The sequence below is a fragment of the Fukomys damarensis genome, unplaced genomic scaffold (genome assembly GCF_012274545.1).
Source record: "Fukomys damarensis isolate Sample0158 unplaced genomic scaffold, DMR_v1.0_HiC HiC_scaffold_1, whole genome shotgun sequence".
Classification (NCBI taxonomy): domain Eukaryota; kingdom Metazoa; phylum Chordata; class Mammalia; order Rodentia; family Bathyergidae; genus Fukomys; species Fukomys damarensis.
This window is the reverse complement of record NW_022900913.1, coordinates 49,008,365-49,033,708: the sequence shown is the minus strand read 5'-3', so window position 1 is coordinate 49,033,708 and position 25,344 is coordinate 49,008,365. Positions and strand designations below refer to the sequence as shown.

The 25,344-nt window shown below is 33.8% G+C and overlaps 1 pseudogene; it reads left to right on the top strand.

Annotated features, from left to right (window-relative positions):
* The window catches only part of LOC104871438, a 45,214-nt pseudogene that overhangs the window by 11,824 nt on the left and 8,046 nt on the right, over nt 1-25,344 (top strand).

Below are 25,344 nucleotides of genomic sequence, written 5' to 3'. Positions count from 1 at the left end.
TATATATAAAATGCTGGGCACATAGTAAGCATCCAGTACATTATTCCTGTTAAGATAAATCATAATAGGTAAGGGAAATGAAACGATATTTGAACTATTGGTGAAAAGTGTTGGATTTTGATGAGAATATAATGGTTTGGACTTTATTTACTATTGTAGAGGAGTTAATTGGGGAATTTAGATAGAAGCGTGAAATTTATAGGAGTCTATCTAACCACTGTCCCATTTGAGAGCTCTATAGTTCTTATGTTAGAATTTTATAAGGAATTTTTATTGTTTTCTGAGAGTTTTTCTAGATTTTTAAGATTTTTTTTCTAGATTTTTATACAGTGAACCAGTGGGATCATTGATTAATAAATAATTTAAACATTTGTTTGCACTGGCTTGTCACTCTGTAATATTTTTACTTTAGAAAGAGAACTTAATTCATTGTGAGCATGTTATGAAATAATTCTTTTTATTATAGTAAGGTAAACATAACAAAATTTACCATTTTAACCACTTTCAAGTGTACAATTCAGTGTCATTAAGCACATTCACACTGTTGTGCATGAAATACTTCTATACAACATAAATGGTTGCACAGTATTCTATACAATAGATGTTGTTTTATCATTTGAAGAATTTATTATTATTTAGATTGTTTTCTTTTTATTTTTATAATAAATTTTTATTGGAAGTTTGGAGAGGCTGATCTAGGGGACAAAACAATATAAAATATTTTAGACAGTTATTAGGCAATATTCTTTGTAAGAGCAAGTAAGATAGAAGGCAAAGTAAGTAAAGAACAACACGATTACATAGAATCTTGTCATTCATGCCATCACTTCCTGAACTCTAAAGGAACTTTGTTACTCTGGGTGACAAAATAAAGAATCACAGTAAAAAGGCAGGGTCAGCCCTTAGTTAACTGGTTTTTTTCTTTGTTTTGTAACCACTGACTAAGAAATATTTCTGGAATTTTCTAACATGTATATTAGAAGATAGGATCTGGAAATGTTCCACACTTAAGTCCAGTATATGTGTATATGTGAGTCTAGTGACTACATTGAGTTGGATCATAATCCTCACTTTTTCTGATTTCCTGTATTGTGAAAGGAAGGAACTGTGATTTTGAAAACCCATGGTATTAGTAGTGTATTCTGATCACAGTAGTGTTTGACTCTCTTGTTTGAGAGATATCTTTGTAGTAAGTGATAGTATTTTCAGTTTATTTTATATTCTATTTGTAGTAATGTATATTTTGTTGATTTCAATTTTCTTATCAACTCTTTTTTTGGGGGTGAGTAAGTTCTATTTTTAAGAAGGTGAGAAGAAATCATCAAACCCTGTTGATTATATTCAACTTGTCAGTTTTGCTAAGCATTATTTTTTGCTTTGATATTTTAAACTATTTTTAATAAATTTAGTGCTGTTTGGAGAGTACAAAAAAGTTCCAGGAAGCAGAAAGTAACCACTTAAATATGATCATTTTAGGTTAACATTTTACAATATTTTCTTTTAGTTTCTTCTATGTACATTTTTCATAAAGTTGAGATAATACTTTCAATTTACTCTTTTGCATACTGATTTTTGTTTTGCATATTTCAATCATCTTGCCATGTGTGTCACTTTCATCTACAAAGAAGAGATGACATACTCATGTGAGAAATTTAAGGGATATTTATAAAAAGACTGTTTAGAAAGGTACAGCAAAGAGAAGGGAAATCACAAAGGAAGGATGATAAAGTATTGAGCAATTAAAATGAAGTTATTTTAAATTATGGTATGCTATAATTTTAGTATATTTGCAAGAGTTTTTTTTTCTTTTATAAAAGGTTTATTCCTAGTGTTAGATCCCAGTCTTTTGGCTTCTAAGCACAATTAAACTGGGTAGGTGGGTGAGAGGAGGCCCATTCAGATGCCAGCCAGAAATGGAACTCCCCATTATCCCTACCCCTTTGGTCCAGTCACCTGCATATGTTGAATAATATTTTAGACATGTCAGGTAAAATGTATTATTTTTACCTATTTAAAATGTGGCTACTAGGGCCGGGGATTTAGCTCAGTGGCACTGCACGTGCTTCACAAGTGCAAGGTCCTGAGTTCAATCACCAGTACCAAAAAACAAAACAAAACAAAACAAAACCCCTGAAATTGAAATTAAAATGTGGCTACTAGAAAAATAAAATTACATATTGTTTATCTTCTGTTTCTATTAACATTAATATGACGATAGTATGGGGAGAAAGAAACCCTTCTCCATTGCTAAGGTCCTGAGTTCAATCACCAGTACCAAAAAACAAAACAAAACAAAACAAAACCCCTGAAATTAAAATTAAAATGTGGCTACTAGAAAAATAAAGTTACATATTGTTTATCTTCTGTTTCTATTAACATTAATATGACGATAGTATGGGGAGAAAGAAACCCTTCTCCATTGCTGGTGGGAGTGCAGACTGGTACAACCACTATGGAAGTCAATATGGAGAAACCTCAGAGAACTGATTAGAGGTTAGCGGCACAGTTTGTGATAGCTAAAACTTGGAAACAGCCCATTTGCCCATCAGTTGGAAAATGGATAAAGAAGATGTGTTTTTTTCTACAAAATGGAATATTACTCAGCCATAAAGAATGAGAAAGTAGATTAATTCATAAGTAAATGGGTACATTTTGAGGATATACTCCTAAGTGAAATACATAAGTCACACATATGCAAATACCGAATAGTTTTTCTGGTGTGAAAAACTAAAATAATACTCAAATCCTAATGGGACAATTAGCAACGTGAAGTAGGAAGAAAAGGACCAAAGGTGTAGGGACAGTAAGAAGGATAGGGAAACGGGAACAAGGGAAAAGGAAAAAAAATGAGAAAAATGTAAAGATGGAATTAAAGTGTTTGAAGGTGGGAAGAGGAGGAGGGGGTGAAGGGAGGGATAAGACAAGGGGGAAAAATGGGAACCAAGACCTGGCATATAAAGGTACAAGATCCCAGTAATGAATGTAACTGTACTGTCTACCTAGAATGTACCAATAAATTCAATTTAAAAGAAAAAAAAATGATGATAGTGGAGAGAGGCATTTCTAGGCCTGTAAATGAAAGGGAGTCTATGGAAAGATCAGCAGGTAGGATGGATGACCTGCTATAGGACATTGCAGCTAATTTACTTTACCCAGAAGGAAAGAGGAAATCTGAGGAATAAATACTTTGACCTTGTTCTCTTTCTGACCAGTTTCTCTTAGAATTTTGCTTGTGTGTATGATTGGTGAGAAGTGTTACCAGAGGAACAACCATGGGCTTTCTAAAAAAAGTGAGAGTAACTGAATCCAGCACAGGGTATAAAGAGATAACAAATCCGGAGGAGCCTATTAAAGATATCAGTATTAAAAGCTCACTAAAATGATTAAAGGACTACACATTCCATTTTTTATTTTTTATATTATGAATATATTTGGAGAAGTTATAATGTACTGTAACTATGATAATTATTTAGGATATACAGTTGCATTTAATATAAAAACAAAATAAATTGATTTTTTGGTTGGAACTATAATTGTAGTTCACCGATAGAGTATATTTAAAGTGAATTCTATAATTAGGAAATTCATTGTGCATTGATTTTAACAACAGCTATTTTATTCCTACACTTAAAGATAAGATTTTTTTAAGATTAGATTTTTTCTATCTATACTGAAAGTGAGACAAACAGCTTTGATTTATGGGGTTGAATTTCTTTAATTTGTTTTCATTTATCACTTGTGAAAGATTGATTGGTAACCTAATTCATTTAAATGGAATTTGATGTTTTCAAGGTGATAAAATTTAGTAATATATTTCATTATTAAATGATAATGTATTTGCAATTTTTTTAATAAAAAGCACACAACATCTGAACCATTTATTGATAAAGGTCTGACAAGGAGACTTAAAAGGCTATCTAGGTCCTTTTATTTTACTTACCTATAGAATTCCATGTTAAATATAGTATGAATATATTATGATTTCATATTTCAAGAGAATACACTAGGTTCATCTAAATTCTTGAAGCTTTTAAAAGTACTTTGAGCTACACTGAAGTATATTTGCTTTGTACTTTCATCATAGATACTAAAATATAAACACCTGTTCCGTTTGAAAACCTAACATATTGTACATTCAAAATTTCTCCAGTGTAAGTTTTTGGGTTTGATGAAAAGCAGGTAGTTCTAGATGTATATATTCCTGGATACACTATACTTTTTGCCATTGATCTACATGTCTGTTTTTATGCCAATGCTATTCTCTTTTTGTTATCATTGTTTTATAGTATATTTTAAAATTTTATTTTGATTCTTCTGGCATTGTTCTTTTGCTCAGATTTGCCTAAGGCTATTCATAGTCTTTTGTGCTTCCATATGAATTTAGGATTGGTTTTTCTAATTCTTTGAAGAATATCATTGGTATTTTAATAGGGATTGCATTAAATCTATAGGTCATTTTGGTAATATGGCCATTTTAACAATAGTTCTCTCAGTCCATGAATATGGGAGGCCTTTCCATCTACTAATGTCTTCTTTGGTTTCTTTCTTAGGCATTTTACAATTTTAATTTTAGTGGTCTTTCACCTCTTTGGATAGGTTTGTTTCAAGGTCTTTTCCTTCCCTCCACTTCCCTCCCCTTTCTATTCTGTTATGAATGGGATTTTCTGAGTATTTTCTCAGTGAGTTTATTATTGATATATAGGAAAATAACCAGTTTTTCTATGTTGATGTTATACCCTGAAATTTTGCTGAATTTATTTAAAAGAGATCTTTGGTGTACATTGAAGAGTGTTCTAGGTATCAATTTACATCATCTAATTGGGGTAATTGACTTCCTCCTTTTCTATTTGTACCTCTTATTTCTTTGTCTCACTTGATTTTTCTGGTTAAAGTTTCCATTACTGTATTAAATAAGGATTTTAAGAGAGGGGAGCCTTTTCTCATTCATCATTTTATAGGAAAAGCTTTCATTTCCTCCATTCAATATGATATCCTCTATAGGTTTGTTGAATATAGTCAATATTATGTTGAGGTGTGATTCCTCTATACCTAGTTTGTCTAGGGTTTTTTGTTGTTGTTGTTGTTGGTTTTTTGTCCAAGGTTTTTACTCATAAAGGGATTTTGAATTTTATGGAAAGCTTTTACTACATTTGTTAATGTGATCATACGATTTATATCTTTTAGCTATGTGGCGTATTGCATTTATTGATTTGCATATATTGTACCAACTTTGCATATTATCTTTTAGATGTGATGCTTAATTTGATTTTCAAATATTTTACTGAGAATTTTTTCTTGTTTTTCTTTGTTTGTTTGTTTGTTGGTTGGTTCCAGGATCAAACTCAGGACCTTGTGCTTGCCAGGCAGGAGCTGTGCCGCACCAAGCTACATCCCCGGCCCTATTGAGGATTTTTGCATATATATTTTTAAGGGTATTAGTCTTTGTTTTTATTTTATTTTTTATTGTGCCTTTGTCAGTTTGTGGTAACAGGGTTTGTTGGTCGGACTTCTGGCACTGTGAAAAAATATTTGGGAAAAACATCTTAAAGGAAGAAGTGTTTATTTTGGCTCTAGTTTTAGAAGTTTAACTCCAAGGTTGGCTGGCTCTAAAGCAGAAACATCATGAGTGATTGGCTTAGTGGAGGAATTTGCTTACCTCTTGGGAGCCAGGAAGCAGAGCCAGTGAAACAGAATGAGAAAGAGAAGGGAGCAAGGACAAGATATACCCTCCAAAGTGTGTCCCAGTGATCTACTTTTCCCAGGAGAGCCCCACATTTTAATAGCCTATTCAGATGAACTCATTGGAGGATGAGACTGAGTTCCATTGATAAATAGTGTCCTCGTGATGAATTTCATTAGTGAGATTAGGGCCCTCATGATCCAGCAACCTCTAGGCCACACTTCTGAACATTGATGCCTTGTGAATCAAGCTCTCAATACATGTCTCTTTTGGGGCATTTAATATTTGAACTATACACAGGTTATTTCTGGCTCTGAAGAATGAGTTTGAGAGAGTTCTTTCCCTTTTAGTTTTATAGAATGGTTTGAGAAGCAGTAGTGTTAGTTCTTCAAAAGTGGTAAAATTCAACCATAAATCCATTTGGTCCTGAAGTTTTATTTTCTTTTTGGGAGTTTTTATTATCTTTGCTTATTAATTTATCTAGGATTTTTATATTCTCTTTTCCTATGCCAATGTCTTGGAGAGTTCTACCTAACTTATCTTTCAGTAAGTTTTGTGTTTCTGTTCTAATATTAAGATCTTTAATCCACTTGGATTTTAATTTAGTACATAGTGAAAGCTAAGGGCCTAGTTTTAATTTTTGGCAGGTTGAAATCCAGTTTTTCCAACACCATTTATTGAAGAGGCTATCTTTCCTCCAGTGAGGCTGTTGGTTTATCTGTGGATGATGAGGTGGCAGAGTACATCTGCAGTTGTTTCTGCATTGTTTTCTCTGGTTCAGAGAAATATACTGTTGGGATTTCAATCGGAATTGCATTGTATCTGTATAGCAGTTTTGATAGTATAGCCATTTCCACTATGTTGATTTTTTCCTACCTAGGAACAAGGGATGTCTTTCAATTTTTTTATATCCTCTTCAGTGTCTATTTTTTAGAGTCCTGTAGTTTTCAGCATAGAGATCTTTTGCTTTCTTCATTAGAGTGATTCCTAGATATTTCATTTTCTTGGATGCTATTGTGAAAGGAATTGTTACCCTAATTTCTCTCAGTGAGTCATCATTTGTGTAAAAGAAAGGTAATGATGAGTGTTGACCTTGTATCCAACTACTCTACTAAAAGTGTCAATAAGTCTATAAATCTGTTGGCAGAGTTTTTTGGGTCTTCTGTGTAGAGTATCATATCATCAGCAAATAATGACAGTTTAACTTCTTTCTTTTGTATCTTTATTCCTTTTAATTTTTTCTCTTGTGTAATTGCTGTGTCTAGTGTTTCCAGAACTATATTGAATAGGAGTGATGATAGTGGACCTCCTGGTCTTGTTGCTGACTTTAGCATGAAAGTTTTCAGTTTCTGGCCATTTAATATGATGTTGGCTGTTGGTTTTTCATAGATAGCCTTTATCAAATTGAGATAAAGACCATCCTTTCCAATTTTCTGCAGAGTTTTTATCATGAATGGGTGTTGAATTTTGTCAAGTGCTTTTTCTGCATCTAATGAGATGATTATATGGTTTTTGTCCTTGACTCTGTTGATATAGTGTATTACATTTATTGATTTATGTATGTTGAACCATCCTTGCATCCCTGGGAAAAAAATCTGATTTGGTCAGCGTGGATGATATTCTTGATGGTCCTTTGTATTCTGTTTGCCATTATCTCATTGAAGACTTTTATATCTATATTCATTAAGGAGATTGGCCTGTAGTTTCTCTTTTCTGGTTGGGTCTTACCGTGGTTTGGGAATTAAAGTGACACTTGTTTCCAGGAATGAACTTGGAAATATTGCCTCCCTTTCAATTTCATTGAAAATTTTAAAGAATTCTGGCAGTAGTTCTCTAAATGTTTTGTAGAATTCATCAGTGAAGCCATTAGGACTTGGGATTTTCTTTGTTGGTAAATTTTTAATAACATTTTCAATTTCAGTGCTTGTAAGTGGGATATTTGGAATCTTTATATCTTTTTTGTTCAACTTTGGTAATTCATATGTATCTAGAAATCTGTCCATTTCATCTGTGCTTGCCATTTTATTAGAGAACAGGTTCTCAAAGTAGGTATTGATGATCCTCTGGATTTCTGCTGGATCTGTTGTGATGTTACATTTTTCGTTCCTAATTGCATAGATTTGAGACATTTCTTTCCTTTTTTTTGGACAAGGTTGGCTAAGTGTTTATAGATTTTATTTATTTTTTCCAAAACCAACTATTTGATTCACTGATCATTCTCTTAGACTCTATTGCATTGATTTCTGCTCCTATCTTTATAATTTACTCCCTTGTAGGAACTTTGAGTTTGTCTTTCTCTTCTTTTTCTAGGAGTTTAAGATTCACCATTAGGTTGTTTATTTGAGCTTGCTCTGTTTTCCTAGTTTGGGCATTCACTGGTATGAGTTTTCCTTGTAGAACTGCTTTCATTGTGTCCCATAGATTCCTGCAAGTTGTATTGACATTATCACTTATTTGTAAAAACTGTCTAATTTCTTGTTTGATTTCCTCTGTGACCCATTGATTGTTCAGAAGAGTGTTCAATTCCATGTGTTTGTGAAGTTCTTGCATTTCTTTTGCTATTGATCTCCAATTTAATTGCACTATGGTCTGATAATATACATGGGATAATTTCAATTACTTTGCATTTCCTTAAACTTGTTCTATGAGGTAGTATGTGTCTGTTTTGGAGAATGCCTGTGTGCAGCTGCCAAGAATGTGTATTCTGATTTTTTTTTTGTTGAGTTTATTGGTACATTTAGGGATACAGTACAGTTACATTCATTGTTGGGATCATGTACCTTTACATGGCAAGTCTTGATTCTCATTTTTTTCCCCTTACCTCTGCCCTCCCTTCACCCCTCCTCCCCTCCCCATCTACAAACACTTTATTTTCATCTTTTCATTCTCTCACATTTTTTTCTTTTCCCTTTTTGTTCTTCCCCTACGTATCACACCTTCCCTACACCTTTAGCTCCTTTCCTCCCATTTCTAAATGTCAGTAATCTTATTAGAATCTTATGCATTGTTGCAGAATATTCACACCAGGGAAACTATTTGGTATTTACACATGTGGGACTTATTTATTTCACTTAGGAGTATATCTTCAATATGTATCCATTTTCCTATGAATGAATCTATTCTCTCGCTCTTTACGGCTGAGTAATATTCCATTTTATAGAAAAACCACAACTTCTTTATCCAGTTTCCAACGGATGGGCAAATAGGTTGTTTCCAAGATTTAGCTATTACAAACTGTGCCGCTATAAACATGGGTGCACATACCTCTGTGATATGATATCCTTTTAGTTCTCTTGGAAAGATACCCAACAGAGGGATGGCTGGGTCAAATGGAACCTCCAGTCCAAGCTCTTTGAGGTATCTCCATATTGATTTCCATAGTGGTTGCACTAGTCTGCACTCCCACCAACAATGGAGGAGGGTTCCTTTCTCCCCACAACCCCGCCAACATTTGTTATTGTGTGATTTCTTGATAGCAGCCATTCTTTGTGGGGTGAGGTGGAATCTCAGTGTTGTTTTCATCTGCATCTCTCGAATGACCAGTGATGTGGAACATTTTTTCATATATTTTCTTGCTGCTTTCACTTCTTTGTATGAGAAATGTCTGTTCATTTCGGATGCCCATTTTTGGATCGGGTCTTTATATTTGGGGGGACTGATTGTTTTGAGTTCTTTATATATCCTTGATAATAGTCCTTTGTCTGAGGTACAGCTGGTAAAAATTTTTTCCCACATTGTAGATTGTCTCTTAGTTCTGCTAATGGTTTCTTTTGAAGTACAGAAGCTTTTTAGTAAGATGAGATCCCAGTTGTTGATTCTTTCTGCTAGTTCCCGTGCTACTGAGGATTTGTTCATAAAGTCTTTTCCTATACCAATGTCTTCCAGAGTTCTGCCTAACTTACTTTCCAGCAAGTTTAATGTTTCTGTTTTAATATTTAGATCTTTAATCCATTTGGATTTTAATTTAGTGCATGGCGAAAGATAAGGGTCTAATTTTAATCTGTGACAGGTTGATATCCAGTTTTTCCAACACCATTTATTAAAGAGGCTATCTTTCCTCCACTGAGGATGGTGAGCTCCTTTGTCGAAGATGAGGTAGCTGAGTACATCTGCATTTGTTTTTGTGTCTTCCAGTCTGTTCCATTGATCCTCAGGCCTATTTCTTTGCCAGTACCATGCTGATTTTATCACAGTGGCTTTGTAGTATAGTTTCAAATTGGGAATTGTTACACCTGGTGCCATGTGACTGTTGCCTATAATGGCTTTTGCTATTCTAGGTCTCTTGTGGTTCCAAATGAATTTTTGGATTCTTTTTTCTAGTTCTGTGAAATATAGTGTTGGAATTTCAATTGGCATTGCATTGAATGTATATAGCAGTTTCGGTAGTATGGCCATTTTCACTATGTTGATTCTTCCTACCCAGGAGCAGGGGATATCTTTCCATTTTTTTATATCCTCTTCGATTTCTTTTTTCAGAGTGCTGTAGTTTTCAGTGTAGAGATCTTTTGTTTCTTTTGTTAGATTGATTCCTAGATACTTCATTTTTTTGGATGCTATTGTAAAAGGAATTTTTTCCCTTATTTCTCTTTCTGTCTGTCTGTTATTTGTGTATAGAAAGGCTATTGATTTTTGGGTATTCACCTTGTATCCAGATACTTTACTGAATCTGTCAATTAAGTCTAGAAGTTTTTTGGTGGAGTTTTTTGGATCTTCAATGTAGAGTATCATATCATCAGCAAATAATGATAGTTTAACTTCTTCCTTTCCTATCTTTATTGCTTTAATTTCTTTCTCTTGTCTAATTGCTGTGGCTAATGTTTCCAGAACTATATTGAAGAGAAGTGGCGATAGTGGGCATCCTTGTCTTGTTCCTGATTTTAACATGAAGGTTTTCAGTTTTTGGCCATTCAATATGATGTTGGCTGATGGTTTTTCATAAATAGCCTTTATTAAATTGAGGTATAGACCATCTATTCCAATTTTTTGCAGGGTTTTTATCATGAATGGGTGTTGAATTTTATCAAATGCTTTTTCTGCATCTATTGAGAGGATCATATGGTTTTTGTCCTTGACTTTGTTAATATAATGTATTACATTCACTGACTTTCGTATGTTGAACCACCCTTGCATCTCTGGAATAAATCCGACTTGGTCATGATGGATGATCTTCTTAATAATCCTCTGTATTCTGTTTGCTAGTATCTTATTAAGGATTTTTGCATCTATATTCATTAAGGAGATTGGTCTGTAGTTCTCCTTTTTGGTTGTATCTTTCTCTGGTTTGGGAATCAGAGTGATACTTGCTTCCAGGAATGAATTTGGAAGTATAGCTTCTCTTTCAATTTCATTGAAAAGTTTGAAGAGTAATGGTAGTAGTTCTTCTCTAAATGTCTTGTAAAATTCAGCAGTGAATCCATCAGGGCCTGGGCTTTTCTTTGTTGGTAAGTTTTTAATTACATTTTCAATTTCACTGATTGTGATTGGGGTGTTTAAAATGTTTTTATCTTCTTCGTTCAACTTTGGTAATTCATAAGTATCTAGAAATCTGTCCATTTCTTCTGTGTTTTCCATTTTATTAGAGTACAGGTTCTCAAAGTAGGTGTTCATGATCCTCTGGATTTCTTTCGGATCTGTTGTGACTTCGCCTTTTTCATTCCTAATTGCATGGATCTGAGCCTTTTCTTTCCTTTTTTTGATAAGATTAGCTAAGGGTTTGTCAATTTTATTTATTCTTTCAAAAAACCAGCTCTTTGTTTCATTTATTTTTTGTATCGTTTTCTTAATTTCAATTGCATTGATTTCTGCTCGGATCTTTATAATTTCCTCTCTTGTTCGAGCTTTGGGTTTTTCTTGCTCTTGTTTTTCTAGGAGTCTAAGTTTCATCGTTAAGTTGTTTATTTGAGCCCGCTCTGTTTTCCTAGTGTGGGCATTCAATGTTATGAATTTTCCACGTAGAACTGCTTTCATTGTGTCCCAAAGATTCCTGTATGTTGTATTGGCATTCTCATTTATTTGTAAAAACTGTCTAATTTCTTCTTTAATTTCCTCTGTAATCCATTGATTGTTTAGGAGAGTGTTGTTCAGTTTCCATGTGCTTGTGAAGTTTCTATAGTTTCTTGTGCTATTGATGTCTAGTTTGATTGCACTATGATCTGATAATAAACAGGGGATGACTTCAATTTTTTTGCATTTATTTAGACCTGTTTTGTGAGCCAGTATGTGGTCTATTTTGGAGAATGATCCATGTGCAGCCGAAAAGAATGTATATTCTGGTTTTTGGGGGTGGAATACTCTATAAACATCTATTAAGTCCATGTGTTCCAAAGCTTGGTTCAGTTCTATTATTTCATTGTTGATTTTCTGCCTAGTAGATCTGTCAATTTGTGATAGTGGGGTATTTAAATCCCCCACTACAATTGTATTAGTGCTTATTTGGTTTTTCATGTTACTTAATATTTGTTTTATATAGTTGGGGGCATTTATATTTGGTGCATATATGTTTATGATTGTCAGCTCTTCCTCTTGAATTGTTCCCTTTACAAGGATGTAGTGTCCTTCTTTGTCTCTCTTAATGAGTTTTGGTTTGAAATTTACTTTATCTGAGAATAAGATTGCTACCCCTGCTTTTTTCTGGACTCCTGACGCATGGAGAATTGTTTTCCATCCTTTCACTTTCAGTCTATGGACTTCCTTTTGCACTAGGTGTGTTTCTTGTATACAACATATTGTTGGATTTTGCTTCTTAATCCATTCTGCCAATCTGTTTCTCTTGATTGGTGAATTGAGGCCATTAACATTGATGGTTACAACTGATATATTTTGACTTATTCTTGTCATGTTTTTGTCCATTTGTTGACTCTTTTTACTTTTTCTCCCATCTCCTTTTAGTTTCTTGCCTTGCCTATTTGATTTGGTCTGTTGGGCCTCATGTTATTGTGAATTTCGTTGTCCTTTTCTAGGATATTGTTTAGAATTCCTTGCAGTGCTGGTTTGGTGTTCATGAAATTTCTCAGGTGCTCTTTGTCGTGGAAGTATTTTATTTCCCCATCTATTTTGAAAGAGAGTTTTGCAGGATACAAAAGTCTAGGTTGGAGATTCTTTTCTTTTAGGACTTGGAATACCTCACTCCAGGCTCTCCTTGACCTAAGGGTTTGTGTTGAAAAGTCTGCTGTGATTCTAATGGGCTTCCCTTTGCATGTGATTTGTTTCTTTTCTCTTACTGCTTGTAGTATTTTGTTTTTCTGTTGGATTTCTGGAATCTTGATTATTATATGTCTAGGTGTAGATTTTTTTTGATCGTGGCTAGTTGGGGTTCTATATGCCTCACTTATCTGTATGTCTAATTCTTCCCTTCTGTTTGGGAAGTTTTCTGTCATTAATTCTGTGAAGAGCTTTTTTATATCATTTGTGTTTTCTCCTGTTTTTTCATGAATTCCTATCAGTCTTATGTTATTTTTCTTTGTATCGTCTAGGAGTTGTTGGATTGATTTCTCATGATCCCTTACTGTTTTTAATTGTATTCTGATTTTTGTGGGTGAAACGCTCTGTAGACTCTATTAAGTCCATTTATTCCAAAGCTTGGTTCAGTTGTAGTATTTCGTTGTTGATTTTTTGTCTAGATGATCTGTCTATTTGTGACAGTGGGACATTTAGGTCCTCCACTACAATTGTGTTAGTGCTTATGTGGTTTTTCTTGTTCCTTACTATTTGTTTTGTATGGTTAGAGCATTAGTATTTTGTGCATATATATTTATGATTTTCATCTCTTCCTCTTGGATTGTTCCTTTTACAAGAATATAGTGGCCTTCTTTGTCTCTTGATTAGTTTTGGTTTGAACTTTGCTTTGTCTGCAAATAAGATAGCTACTCCTGCTTTTTCTGAGTTCCTGTTGCATGCGGAACTGTTTTTCCATCCTTGTACTTTCAGTCTATGAGTCTCTTTTTGGATTAGGTGGTTTCTTATATATAGCATATTGCTGGATATTGCTTCTTAATCCATTCTATTAGTCTGTTTCTTTTTATTGGTGAATTGAGGCCATTAACATTGATGGTTAGAACTAATATGTATTGACTTATCATCATGTTATTCACCTATAGTTTGCTCTTTTTTATTTTTCCCCCTCTCCCTTTAATTTCTTGCCCTGTGTGCTGGATTTGCTTTGTTGGGCTTCATGGAGTTGTGATCTTCATTGTCTTTTTCTAGTATATCATTTAGAATTGTTTGAATTGCTGGTTTGCTATTCATGAATTTTCTCAGGTGTTCTTTGTCATGGAAGTATCTTATTTCCCTGTCAATTTTGAAAGATAGTTTTGCAGAATACAACTTGAAATACCTCACTCCAGGTTTTCCTTGACTTGACTTGTGCTGAAAAATCTGCTGTGAAGCTAATGGACTTTTCTTTGCGTCTGATCCATTTCTTTTGTCTAACTGCTTTTATTTTTTTGTTATTCTGTTTGGTTTCTGGTATCTTTTTTTTTTTTTTTTTTTTTTTTTTTTGTTTTTTGTTTTTTTTTTTTTTTTTTTTTTTTTTAGTTTATCAGTACATTTTAGGTGTACAGTACATTTACATTCATTATGGGGATCTTGTACCATTACATGACAGGTCTTGGTTCTCATTTTTTCCCCTAGTCCATGCCCTCCCTTTATCCCCTCCTCCCCTCCCATTTACAAATACTTTATTTCCATTTTTTCGTTTTCTCATTTTTTTTCTTTTCCCTTACTACCTTTCCCTATCCTTCCCACTTTTCCTATACCTTTATTATATGTCTAGCTGTATATTTTTTTGATCACAGCTAGTTGCAGTCCTATATCCCTCACTTATCTGTATGTCTAATTCTTTTGCTTTGTTTGGGAAGCTTTTTCTCACTAATTTTGTGAACAAATTTTTTGTGTCATTTGTACTTTCTCCTGCTGTTTCATGGACTCCTGTCAATGTTATTCTTCTTTGAGTCATCTAGGAGCTGTTGAATTACTGTATCATCTTTCCTTCCTATTTTTATGGGATCTCTCTATTCATGGTCACTGACCATCATGTCTGTATCTATATCTATCAATATCTTATCTATATTTATATCTGATATTCTGTCTTCAGAGCACCTCAATTTGTTGTGTATACTTTCAATACAGTTTTTAATTTCTTGGATATCTATACAAACCTGTTCATGGTTTCCATTTCATTCTTATGCTGGGCATTTGTGTCTTCTATCATGATCCTCAACTCAGGTATTTTTAAAAATCTATTTCTGATCTAGAGTCTGTAATCATGTCTTTCATTCTCCTCACCATCTCTCTAGTTAGCTGGGAAATTATTTCTATTTTTAATTTTTCTAGAGCCACATTCATCTCTTTTGTTCCTTCCTATGCTATGAGTTCAGGGTGTCCTGGTGGTTGATTGTCAGACTTTTACACCTCATTTTTCCCAAATTTGCCTTTGGTGAGCTGATAGTCTATATTTGTGCCTTGCAGAAATGTTTTCTCATTTTTATTTATTTTTTGTTTGTTCTTGGTTTAATTCCCGGGTTAATACTTTGATCTTCCAGGTATAGCTGTTCTTTAGGTTTTGAATCTTTAATGACTTAGAGACACTCTCATTTTCATAACACCAGAAAGGACAGCTGATTATATCAATCACAACACCTTAGTCCAACTGATACAATCAGCAACACAGTAGCATCAAGCACAGTTTAGATACTGACAATTTGCAGTCATTATTAAGCTATCACCTTTAATTGTGTGAATTAAATCAAAATCAGGGATCAGCCAAAAATATGTTTATAGTGGATAAACTCTGTAATATAACAACTTGACCCTTCAGGATGGGGATTTAGAAGGAGCGGGGAAGAGACTGATATGTAGGAGGATAGGAGAAGGTTATAAGTGAAGCTAGAGGACACAGGAATATTGCACAAACTCTAGGAAACTGTTGAAGACAAGAGGGACATACAAAGTGAAGGAACGAAGCCAAGAACAGGACAACTTAACAGCAATAGGGAAGCTATATATTGTACTCACTTTCCTTTGAAACTAATGACCATTGAGAGAAGTAAAAAAGAGAAAAAAGAAAAATAAAGAAAAAATTCAAATTAGGGCAAGCACTGGAACATAAGGGAGATAAAGAACAATGTGGGAGAGTGAGAGATTGAGTGGGAAAAAGAAGAAAGAAAAAAGGAAGAATTTGAAGAGTGGGAGAAATAAAATTTAAAAAATAAAAATTAAATAGGAAAAGAAAAAGAAAAAATAATTTAAGAAATAAAAAAAAGAAAAGAAAAGAAGGGTTTGCTTCAGGTTATGTCTCTGCTGTCACAATAGACAATGTGGGCAGTAATGTGAAGATCTATGTAAATTAGTCTCAGAAAACCAGCAGCAGACCTCTGAGATTCAGGCTGATTTCTGGCTGCAAGGCCCAAGCTGAGCTCCCTGACCACCTGCAGGGTTAAATTCTGTAAAGTTCTGCTGCAGGTTCCAACTGCCCTTCCTTGAAGATAATCCAGGTTCTGATGGGAGAAGGTGATCCCTTCAAATTACCAACTATGGTGGTCTAGTGTGCCTTTATTGCAGAGATTCTCTTCAGTTTTCCAGTGGACTTCAGTTTTCATCAAGGAGGCTGGGAGGACCTGTTTCTGTTGTTCACTTGTGCTCTATCTTCTGGAGCTCATTGAAATGGCCTCTATGACCTCCTGTGCCTCTGCAGTGTGGATCCAGGTACCAGCACAGCCAGGAGGCCTGAGGGGGTGTTGGATTGGGCTGCTGGAGTGCCCGTGTAACTTATGGTCCTCACCATTCTGCTCCATTTGGAGGCCTGGGGTACTGATGGTGGGGTAACTGCCCAGCTCCTCATGGCAGCTCGCAGTCCTCACTGGTCTGCTTTGCCAAAGATAGGGTTTTTTTTTGTTTGTTTGTTTTTAATGAAGTAGTTTGGTGTCCTACACTCACTAAAAGTAATCTTTAAATTATCATGTTATTAACCAGTTTTATCACTGCATTTTCCCAATATTGTGTGGCTTCCCATCTACAGTTTCTTAAGAATTTCTGTGTGATCACAGAGAAGTATGTGCACCCATGTTTATAGCGGCACAGTTTGTAATAGCTAAATCTTGGAAACAACCTATTTGCCCATCCGTTGGAAACTGGATAAAGAAGTTGTGGTTTTTCTATAAAATGGAATATTACTCAGCCATAAAGAGCGAGAGAATAGATTCATTCATAGGAAAATGGATACATATGGAAGATATACTCCTAAGTGAAATAAATAAGTCCCACATGTGTAAATACCAAATAGTTTCCCTGGTGTGAATATTCTGCAACAATGCATAAGATTCTAATAAGATTACTGACATTTAGAAATGGGAGGAAAGGAGCTAAAGGTGTAGGGAAGGTGTGATACGTAGGGGAAGAACAAAAAGGGAAAAGAAAAAAATGTGAGAGAATGAAAAGATGAAAAGAAAGTGTTTGTAGATGGGGAGGGGAGGAGGGGGTGAAGGGAGGGCAGAGGTAAGGGGAAAAAAATGAGAATCAAGACTTGCCATGTAAAGGTACATGATCCCAACAATGAATGTAACTGTACTGTATCCCTAAATGTACCAATAAACTCAATAAAAAAAAAAGAATTTCTGTGTGAATATACTATCTGGAATATGAAAAGAAATCTGTCAAATATTTCTAAACATTCAATTTGTAAGTGTAAGTTAGGATAATTAAATGTAGTGTGTACTAAAATGCATGGTTTAATATATAATCTCACAAGTATTGGAAACTATCATTTGGAGAAATACAGTAGTTATAAAGGGATTTAGAATAACATTCTCATGAGTTAAATTTAAAACACATTTTTTCTTTTTTAGGAAAACGTGTTTGATTTTGGTATAGATATTTTGGAAGAATATGTGAAACAAATGCACTTTATGTGGTTTCTCAGTAACACGTATGACAGATTTACTTCTGAACCTCTTGTACATGGTGTGGTAAAAAAATAGTTAATTCAAGCAATATAAAAATTGGTTTAATGGGACTAGTTGAAGATTGGTTAGATACCCTTGCTACAGACAAGAAATCTAATGTAAACTATAAAGATTATGCTGAAATTGCTAATTAAATAGTAATGGAACTTAAAAACAAAGGAACAGATCTTGCTATTGCAATGACTCATATGAAGTGGGAAAATTATACAACGCTTGCCCAACTAGCAGAAGGGATCAATTTGATTCTAGGAGGTCATGACCATGGTTATGGTATCAAGAAGGTGAATGAAACTTAGTTTGTCAAAAGTGGATCTGATTTTAAACCTTGACAAAAATAAACATAAGACTCTTATGGATCTTTCCAATATGTATTTGAAAAAGTGGACATTTTGAGTTATTTCAAATATTTGCATATCAAAGCAATAGTGAAAGATTTTACTCAAAGCATACAGACACGTAAATGTTGCACATATTATTCAGCAAAGTAGAAATTGAATGTTGGTTAAACAGTACTGCCACATAATAACATGTATTTAATGAGCAACTAACACTGAACAAATCACATTTTCAGTTATAATACATTAGAGTTTTTTATTTGCTTGATTTTGATTTTGATATTCATTTGTATTATTTTTGGCTGTATAAGTAACAGAAATTTAGACCTTATTTTAATATTATGAAAATATTTTTCTACAAACAAATGATGGAGAACAATACACTCAAATTTAAGAACTGAGTTAATAAAAGAACAAGTGAATTTTATAGCAGCTTATAATGAAAAAACTCTCTTTATTTCATTTTCTCCTGCTTAAATATCTTAGACTTTTTGTAGTTTGTAATCAGGCTACTTAAACTCATGTATGTATTTGAAGCCTTAAGGTTTGTCTTTTTTTTCCAGGGCCTCATGTACATTGAACCAACTGTAGTTCCTTAGTGGTGTATATGCATTTTAATTTGAAGGAGTTGCTGCGAAAGGTAAACCAGGTACTATTTCTATTAATGCATGCATTGTTTTGTATAACTTTGGTACCTGAATTGGTTCGGTGCTGATTTTAGATGAAGTACATATTAATAGATGGCTTTATGTTTGGATCATCTTGAAGTCAGGAATATTTTTGTAGCAGATTTCTTCTGACTCTTAAAGGTATGAATGAGAGCTCCTAAAATTTATGATAACCTGGTTCTTTAAATGGCTCTGCAAAAAATGATGCTGTACTACAGCTATTTTGATATCCCCTGACTGGTGTGATATTTGGAGAGAAAGAGTTTCAGTAAATTATCTCATTTTGAGTTGGAGATTAAGAATAAGTGATCAAGAGGAGAAAAATTAATAGAAAACTGAGAAGTGCTGATTTTTAGATAACTTATTTTTTCTTCTTCTTTTAGTATATGTTAGAAGAAGTTCTTTGCCCAATTGATATGGAATTACATGGTTGTGAAATTACTGTGAGAAGATCTGGGAGCAACCATGGAAATTTGGTAACTAATATAATGTTGGAGGGTACTCGTGCTAATGTAGCACTACTTAATTCAGGTGCTTTCATTATTTAATTCATTAAAAGTAAACAAATGACAAATTTGTGTTTCAAAATTTATTACTGTAAACTTTTTAGTGTATGTGAAATCTATTTTGAAATTTAATCCTTTCTCTTATGTTCATTTTCTCTTATGCTCAGCTATAGTTTTTTGAATTATGTACTGTAGTTCAGTTTATAGTATTTGAAAATTAAAGTATTAGGTTTATACAATTTTACTTTTTTTTCCAATTTGATTTTGAATGAAAATGTGGCCTTGTCTTTCATGTTTTAAACTTGATGTCCTGTCAGGCCTCGACATATGAGAAGCAATGATCTGAAATCTTTCACTTAAGTTCTTGCTCTTTTACAAAATATCCTTTAGCAGTTCAATAAGAGGAAATGATAGGAAAAAACTTGGGGTAGAATGGAAAATTTGTTCCTAACCTATTTTTGTGTCCTAATACTCTGAAGTTCGCTTAGCTCAGGATTATAAGATATTAATAATTTTTTTGTTTGTTTGTTTTTGTTTTTTGAGACAGGGTCTCACTATGTAGTTGAGACTGACCTGGAACTCACTGTGTAGCCCAAGCTGGTCTCAAACTCACAGTGATCCTCCTGCCTCAGCCACCCAAGTGCTGGGAGTACAGGCATGTACTCTCACACCCTGCAAGAATGTTTACTCAAAACTAAACTGACCAGCCTTTGAAACCACCTTGACCCATGTGCCATAATACAGAGTTTTAAACACTGTATTGTCACAGTGACTAGGTGCCTTATCATTTCAAAAGTTTAGAATGTAACAATATTCAACATCTTAATCACAAAGTTCTTTTAATGCAGTTTTCACTGAAATTACAAATGATATTAATCTTGCACATGAATAGTATAGGATAATTTGAGAAAGCATTTCCTAAGAGTAAAATTTGTTAAATTTTAAAATTATTTACTTAAGTCTTTTGAGTTGATACCTATGAAGATCTTTAAAAACAGAGGATCTTTGCTTTGAGATGTCTTAGGTGTGATCCTGTCTGAAAGCAGGAACAGAGACAGTAATGGATTTTCAATTGTAATATTCTGTAATTCAGGAAAAATGATAGCTAATGTGATATTAAATATTCTAAAAATTAATATGCTAGATTTAACTATATGATTGAAATTGAAGTAAACATGGGGAAAGGATTAGAAAAGTGATTAGGAATGTTTGTCAATGTGCTGCTGAAGCAAGCACAATGAAATGTATAATTCTAAGATTTTGAACATAAGATTGAATCATAAAGGTGGCATTTTGTAGAAACATCAAACCAAAACAAAAATTGCTTTTTTTTTTCAGCTTTAATTGAGTTTATTGTTACATTTTAGGGATACAGTACAGTTACATTCATTGTTGGGATCTTGTACCTCTACATGACAAGTCTTGATTCTCATTTTTTCCCCTTACCTCTGCCCTCCCTTCACCCAAAAAATTGTTTTCTTGTATTAAATTACCATAGGCACTCTTAGACCTGATCGAATACATCCAGCGGGGAATTTCACATTGCAGATCCTTTGGCTATTCTACCCATAGTGGATCCAGTTTTTGATGTCAGAATAACAGGTGCACAGCTCCTTGAAGCCCTTGAAAATGGAGTTTACAGTACCCAGCTCTAGATGGTAGGTATGTACAGTTATACTAACTGGTATGGTCATCAATTTATTTTATTTATTTATTTTTTTGGTACCAAGATTTGAACCTGGGTGCTTTTGCTCCCAAGGCGGGCAGTGGAACCACTGAGCTAAATCCCCAGCCCCTTCAAGTTTTTTTTTTGTATAATGGACTGAAAAATAAATTTAAATATGATTTAACATTTTAAAATTTAAATTTATAAAGCTTTAAAATGTTAACATGGCAGGGTGATTTTAAATTCTCAAATTCTCATTTTTTATAAAGTCTGAAAATTGCCAAGTATTGGTATATAAAATTATACTTGCTATTAAAAATTAGGGTTATTTTAGTTATACGTTGGTGTATTGGTTTGGGTCTTGACTTTCAGTATTTCAGCACCTAAAGTTATTTTTTTCAACTTCCTTTTCTTATTCAAGAAATATGTTATGACTTTGTTGGCTGTTTTTTTAAAAACCCAAACCTCAATATAGAACTCTGAAATAAATAAGAATAAACTAGTATATTTATTGGTTTATGATTCTTTTTTCTTTCTTCTAATCCTTAAATATATAACAAGCCAAGAGCGGAATATTATGAATATTGTGAATAACCCCTCCATCCCTCCCTATCTACAAAGACTTTGCACAATCTTGTGTTTTTACAAAATGTCATATCAAATTTTATTTAAAAAGCTTAATTGAGATATTACTCATGTGCCATTTAATTTATCCATTTAAAGTATACAATTGGGTGTTTTTATTGTGTTCACAGATTGTGCAATTATTGTCATAATCAATTTTAGAACATATCCATCACTCTTAAAAGAAGCACTTCTCTATTAGCAGACTCTTATTACTTCTTCCAGACTCTATCTTCTAGGCAGACACTAAAATAATTCATTTCTATAGGCTTATCTGTTCTGTACATTTCATATAAATGGAATCAAATAACACATGGCCCTTTTATGAGCTTCTTTCACTTGGAATATTTTCAAGGTTCATCAGTGTTATAGAATGTGTCAGTAGTTTCTAATCATTGCTAAGTAATATCCCATTGCATGGATTATACATATTTATCCTTTTGTCAAATTATGACCATTTCACTGGTTCTACATTTTTTGAGCATTATGAATAATGCTGTTGTGAAAATTCATGTACAAGAGTTTGGATTCTTGGATATATATTTAGAATTGTCGGGTCTTATGGTAATTCTTAACTTCTTTGAGAAACTGACAGAATTTTTCAAAGTGGCTGTACTATTTTACATCAGAATTACCACAGACTTCTCAAACTTTAAAGGCGAGTAGAGCATGGAGTGAAATATTTCATGCTTTGAAAGAAAACAACTTCTGCTGAGTGTGGTTGTGCATGCCTGTAACCCAAGCACTTGGGAGGCTGAGGCAGGAAGATTGCTGCAAATTTCAGGCCCGCCTGGGCTATATAATGAGCCCAAGGATAGTTTGAACTACACAGTGAGACCTTGTTTAAAAAAAAAAAAAAAGAAAGAAAGAAAACAACTTCCAACCCAGACTAATATATTTTGCAAAACTGTCTTTCAAAATTGATGAAGAAACAAGATATTTCCATGATAAAGAACACATTAAACATATAAGACCAACAAACTAGTACTGTATAAATTTTACAAGGACATCCTTTAAAGAGATGATGAAGCTAACAATGACAAAAGGGCTAATGGAATGGATACACCAAGTACAGTGAGGATTTAAATAGAACAATCAGCAAAGGAAAATAATAAAATGACAGGAATAAGTTAATACCAGTCAGTAATAACTCTCAATGTGAATGGTCTCAATTCTCCAATCAAAATGCACAGACTGGCAGGATGGATCAACAAAGAAGTGTCTAGTTGAACAAAACCTTCAAACAAATGGACTTTGTTTTTTTGTTTGTTTGTTTTGGTACTGGAGATTGAACTGGGGTCCTTGCACTTGCAAGGCAGGCCACCAAACCACTGAGCTAAATCCCCAGCCCAAAACAAATGGGCATAGTAGCTATATACAGAGTGGTCCATCAAACAACAATAAAATACACATTCTTCTCAGCAGCACATGAAACTTTCTCCTAAATAGATCACGTACTAGCTAATAAACCATGCTTAATTAAATGCAAAAGATTCAATAATACCAAGAATATCATTAGGTCATAGCTCAATAAAACTAGAAATCAGTGGTAAAAGAAACCGTGAAATTTTACCGACAAATCAAAATTAAATGACATCCTATTGAACAATCAGTGGTTACTGAAGAAATAAGACAGTTCCTAGAATTAAACTGTAATGCCAGTACAACATAATAGAACTTCTAGGGCACAATGAAAGCAGTCCTAAGAGGGATATTCATAACTGTGAATGTCCACATCAAAAAAAACAAAAAAACAAAAAAACAAAAAAAGAGACAGAGACCAAGCTCAAAGAAATAAACTATGTAGATGCACCTCAAAGTCCTAGATAAACAAGAATAATCCAAATCTAAAGCTAGTGTGAGAAAATTAAAAATCAGAACAGAAATCAATAAAATTGGCACTAAAAAATAATTCACAGTATCAGTGAATTAAAGAGCTGGTTCTTAAAAAGAATAAACAAAATAGACAAAACTTTAACCAATGTTACCAAAATAAGGAAATAAAAAATCTCAATCAATGCAGTTAGAAATGACAAAGGTGAAATTACACTGGATACCACAAAAATTCATAAAATTGTTAGCAAGTACTTCAAAACCTGTATACCAAGTAATTAGAAAATCCAGAAAATAGATAAATTCATATGAATTACTGAACCAGGGAGATAGAAAAAAAAATCTCTGAATAATCTAGTAGCAGGCAATGAAATTGAAGCAGTAATAAAAACCTACCAACTAAGGAAAGCCAAGGTCCATGTGGATTCACTGCTGAATTCTACATGAACTTCAGGGAATATCTATCACACATATTTCTCAAGATCTTTAATGAAATTAAAGGTAAGAAATATGAAGCCCTTTTAGAAACCACTCTCATGGCCCTTTTCAGTCACTGCCTCTTACCAAGAAAATTGTCCTATAATAAATATGGAAATCTCTAAAAGCTTTCCCTCTAAAACCAGGAAAAATAGTCTTCAACAACTAGATACTCACATATGAAAGATGTTAGACCATCATTATATACCATACAAAAAAACTAACTCAAAATAGATCAAAGGCCAAAAGATGAAGCTAAAATTACACTCTTGGAAAAACCACATTTAAATCTCTGTTATCTTCTAATAGCCATCAGTTTCTCAAAATGGCAATAAAGTACAAATATAATAAAATGACAACAAAAGCAAAAAATGAAAAAATAAACTATTTCTCAGAAATTAAAAACTTTTGTGGGGACTGGGGATTTAGCTCAGTGGTTCCACCACCTGCCTCACAAGCACAAGTTTCTGGGTTTGATCCCTATCACCAAAACAAAACAAAACAAAAAGCTTTTGTGCTTCAAACACTGACAGACCCTAAAACAATGACAGACCCTAAAAATGGGAAAAAATGTTTGCAAATATGATAGGAGATTGCACTCCATTATAACTCAATAATAAAAAGCCTCACTTTTTTAAAAGGAAAAAGAGGTGTTTCTTAAAAGGAGATATACAAATAGACAATAAACATATGAAAAGATGCTCAATATTAACAGCCATGAGAAAAATTGCCTAGTGAGAAGCAGGAGTCACTGTGTGTGTGGCCTGGAACGGTGTGTATATGCATCCTGCCTTCTCCCTTGAGGCTGCTTTGCTTCTTGCTTGCCCTTGCTATGAACTGTTTCCCTCTGCTGTGCCCCTCTGCCATGCAACCATGCTTTGGAGCCTGCTGACTGTGGACTGTCTCCTGAGCTAAAATAAATCATTCTCCCTTAATTTTTGAGTGTTGGGTATTTTGACCCAACAATAAGAAAGTAACTAAGACAGATTTTGGTACCAGGAGTGGGGCCATTGCTGTGGTGCTACCTGACCATGTGGTTCAGAAGCCTTTGGAACTGGCTTGCAGGAGTTTGGAAAGATTTGGAATTGTCTGTTAGAAAAGCATCCCTACTAAAATGCATCCAGAAAAGACCAGGGTCAAGATATTGGGAACAAGGACTGCATTAGTAGTTGGACTCCAGATTATGTGAGAAATGCTCTGGATGAAAATTTGTCTGCATTTTGTACATGTCTGAAGACATTATGGGAGACTAAGATTGAGGACAGCAGACTAATTTAACTGGAAAAACAAATTTCAAGGGATTGTAATGTTGAGGCAGTGGCATGGCTTTTAGTCAGCTTCAGATTGAGAATCATTAGCAAATAGAATGATTTAAACAGTTTTGTGTTTGGCCAAAAAAGAAGCTCCAGTAAAGTTACAGCTTACAAAGACGGAGCAGAAGAGAACTGGTTGCTGAAAAGATTAGCATTAAAAAGCCAAGTACAGTAATACCTTGATTCATGAATGCTTCTGTTTGTGAATAATTTGATTGACAAGCAGAAGCATTCAGCAAAATTTTGCTTCTGTTCACAAACTCCACATCTGGTCATGTACATGAC